The following is a 3900-nucleotide window of genomic DNA, read 5'->3' on the forward strand; positions in this document are numbered from 1 at the left end:
CCCTTCCATCAATCAAAACTTTACTCCCGTGAACGCCACCTGTTTTGTTACAATATATTAATTGTTCAAGGAAGAAAGAGAGAATCGTGTTCAGGCCGTAGGTTTTCCAGTTTTTTTTAATGTATCATTCATGGCCTGCTCTCTCCCATGGATTTGGTAGTTGAACTTTCTGGAAAAGTCCATCGGTTTTGAAATTTCTTGGTAGGCACTCAACGCTAAACAAAACAAAATTTAGGACGTGAATATGTTTGTACTAATTACCGCTCCGTGTCCGAGAAGAGAACCATTCTGCGCGTTGTCAAAATCCGTGGGCCCTTACAATTCTGTGTTCTTTTCCTCTTCCCCGGCGCGGTTTCGCCGAAAGCAACCAAAAAGACGCCCTACAGCCCGGCGTATATATTCAATCCATCATCCCCATGCGACGGCTACACCCATAAATCGAATCGAGAGCAACGGCAGTCGAGACGGCCGACTGATCTGAGGCGCCGGATCAATTTTCTGGTCCGGAACTCAACATTCTTCTCCCCCTTTCTAACCCTTCACTGCGTTTCATCCCCTCTTCATCCTTCCCGGGCTATTTCCTTCCCTTTCCTTGAAGCCCGCTGCGTTTTACTTGTGATTCCTCCTCAATCCCAACTGAATTTCCTTCCGCCTTTCTACAATCCCACACCTGTCCTCTTCTCCCTCCTCGAAAACCTCGGCCTGCCCTCGATTCTTCGGATCGCTCCCAAAATGATAGTTGTTTCCCCTCGACGGTCCGCCGTGGTCGTGGATCTGAGCCCCCGCTCGGCCTCCACCACCTTCCCTTCGCCACGGAGCCCGCGCAGCCAACTTCTCTTCCCCCTTGCCGACCCCCAGAACCCCAGGTTCCTGTCGCTCCCCTGCGTCCCTGCGCAGCAAGACGTCACCAACCCCCCCGACGGCGAGATGGAGGAGCCCCGGCGCGATTGGAAGTCCAAAGGCAGCCGCCAGCTGAGCAAATGGTCCCGAGCCCGCTCGATCCGTTACGGCCGGCGTGCCCATCGCCCATCCAGTCCGGACCGCGCAGACTCCTCCGACCCGGAGACCCCAGTGGCAGTGGCAGACAGGACCTCCCCGGCCGCGTTCGCGTCACTCCTTCTCCAGAGCGACGACGAGGATGAGGCAGACGTTGTCAGTGGGGGGAAGGCGATCTACATGGTGTCGGACGGGACGGGATGGACAGCGGAGTACACCGTGAACACGGCGCTTGGACAGTTTGACCACTGCTTGGGCAATCGGGCCTGCGCCGTCCAGACCCACATCTTCTCCGGGGTAATCCTTTCCCCTCTCCATTCTCTCTTTCCCTCTTTTCTTCCTCTTTCCCTCTTTGGGTCGGACCAACAACCTGTTAGGCTTTCTAGGGTTGGATGCTTCTCTGGCCAAATATTACGTCTTTTAAAAGAGAATCGACATTTTTCATTTTCCATCCGTGAAGGTTAATGCTTCTTTCGAGGGAATTCTTGATAAACTAAAGTTTCTGGGTCGATGGTATTTCAGTTGCTTGGAAAGAAAAAAAATAAAAAAAACCATCTTCAGTGGTGCCAATGTTGACAATCTAACATTTCCTATGTGTCGTGTCATGGTTGCCGAAGCGTTTCTGTTTTCTGTAATAAGAGAGAAGCATGATGTATTCATATGTTTAGTGGATTAGGCTCTTTCTGCTGACGTTTGGGGGTGCGGTCCTAAATATTTTCTGATGATAGACGCTAAATCGCTCTTTGCTTAATCTCCACTATTTGTGCAGTCCAGTGCGAAACGACCATTTTTGAACATAGTGTTGGAGCCATCATTCATTCTCAAGTCTCTAAATCTGAGCACTAGCTAGTTCTTGAATCATCTGTTTTTTTGGTATATTGAATAGCTTGTTACCTTTTTTCCAATGGGATTACTAATAAGCTGAACATGGCTTCAGATCGAGAATGAGGGGCAGCTTTTGGAGGTGATCAAACAGGCAGCAAGGGTAGGGGCGCTGGTGCTGTACACACTGGCTGACCCCAACATGGCGGAGTCGGCAAATCACGCTTGCCAGCTCTGGGGGGTCCAATGCGCCAACATACTGGCACCGACGACCGCAGCCATCGCCGCCCACCTTGGCGTCAACCCCTCCGGCATCCCACGCGGCAAGGCACCACTCACCAAGGAATACTTTCGCCGGATCGACGCCATCGAGTTCACCATCAAGCAGGATGACGGGGCGCTGCCAGAGAACCTTCACCGTGCTGACATAGTCCTGGTCGGTGTGTCCCGGACGGGCAAGACCCCGCTGTCCATATACCTCGCCCAGAAGGGCTACAAAGTCGCGAACGTGCCGGTTGTCATGGGCGTGCCCCTGCCGCAGCACCTCTTCGAGGTCGACCAGGACAAGATCTTCGGATTGACGATCAATCCGTCCGTCCTCCAGTCGATCCGGAAGGCGAGGGTGAAGGCCCTCGGGTTTGAAAGCGACAGCTCCACCAACTACTCACGGATGGTCCATGTCAGGGAGGAGCTGGACTATTGTAGCCGCATCTTCGCCCAGAACCCCGGTGGCCAGTCATTGGTGCGTCTTTCTCTCCCCTAGCTTGTGTCAATCAATTTCCATTTTGTTGGCTCTATCTTTCCGACAAAAACTTAGCCTTGTGTTCGTCGTCGTCTTGTTTTCCGATTTGCAACTGGTTTGTGTTTGCAACCTCGAGCGGGCGTGGTCTCTTTTTTAACCAGGTTTTGTTTTCCAAGTTGCTGTTTGAACACCGTCATTGGAGCGCGTCGTACTTGTGATCAACAATCAACAATAGGCTCGAATTGTCTCGGCTACTTTGGATTCCAGTTGTCATGCTTCCGTAGCATGATACTCTTCTTCGGTTCTCATCAGGAATCTCAGAAAGCTGAAAGTTTGCGAATTTCAGATAGCGTGTTACGTTTCCTAAACTCTTGGGTTCCACTTCCCTCCTCGGCCGTCTTTCTTCAGCAACGGCCTCGTGTCCTGGATATTCTGGGGATCCATCAATATCTGACATTGCAACACCGTCGAAACGAGTCCGCGATGTTGCTCAACAGCGGGACTATATTAGGGAGTGCCTAGGAACATCATCATATTTTGGATGAATCATGACCATCTTAGATACTGTAGCTAATGAGAGGTTCGGTTGTTTGCATAAACTTACAATGTCTTAATCGTCTCGTTTGGTACAGAGGTGACAGGGAAAGCAATAGAAGAAACTGCAGCGGTGGTGGTAAGGACCTATCATGACCGGAAACAGAAGCATTCCATACCAAGGATCTCAAGGCGTTATTAGCACGTGAATCGCAGAGCTTGTGCTGGTTATCTGAAATCTTGTTTGCTTTCCTCCGCTTGACGTAAATAATCCCCTCTGTCCCACTTGACTTAAATGATCCCGGGCACCTGCATGTTCATTAGCTTTGTGTTAAATTTTCCCGCTACATCCAGATCCCCAGTGGATTCTAATTCACAAACCAACCATGTACAGATTACATCCAGAGGGTGGCATCCTTGTAGCGAGAGAAACCAGATATGTTTGAATTTGGTGAGCCTTTTGATAGCTCGATCTCTTGATTTTGTAGTCGACACTGATGTGGACGAATATTTGGATGCTATGCATTGAACGGTATGATAATAATAAGAGAAGCTTCGTTCTTTTGTTTGAGATCAATGCCCATGTGGTCCGTCCTGCAAGGAAATCGCTCATAAGCAGAGACACAACCTTTTCTATTCGGTGCTCTGGTTTAAAATCCTCGATCTTCGTGCTTTCGCGAGATGATGAGACTCAATTCACCTTCAATGCCATCCATTATCAAGACGGCTACTTCCAAATATACCGTAAAGCTTCTGCTCTTTCGTCTCTCCTGACCGAGATCCGTTCCATCTTTTTCTCCTTTACA

The 3900-nt window shown here is 49.9% G+C and overlaps 1 pseudogene; it reads left to right on the plus strand.

Annotated features, from left to right (window-relative positions):
* Window positions 1-232: 232 nt before the first annotated feature.
* On the plus strand, window positions 233-3665 carry LOC116265937 (probable pyruvate, phosphate dikinase regulatory protein, chloroplastic; annotated as a pseudogene).
* Window positions 3666-3900: the final 235 nt, after the last annotated feature.

The sequence above is a fragment of the Nymphaea colorata genome, chromosome 1 (assembly GCF_008831285.2).
Source record: "Nymphaea colorata isolate Beijing-Zhang1983 chromosome 1, ASM883128v2, whole genome shotgun sequence".
NCBI lineage: Eukaryota > Viridiplantae > Streptophyta > Magnoliopsida > Nymphaeales > Nymphaeaceae > Nymphaea > Nymphaea colorata.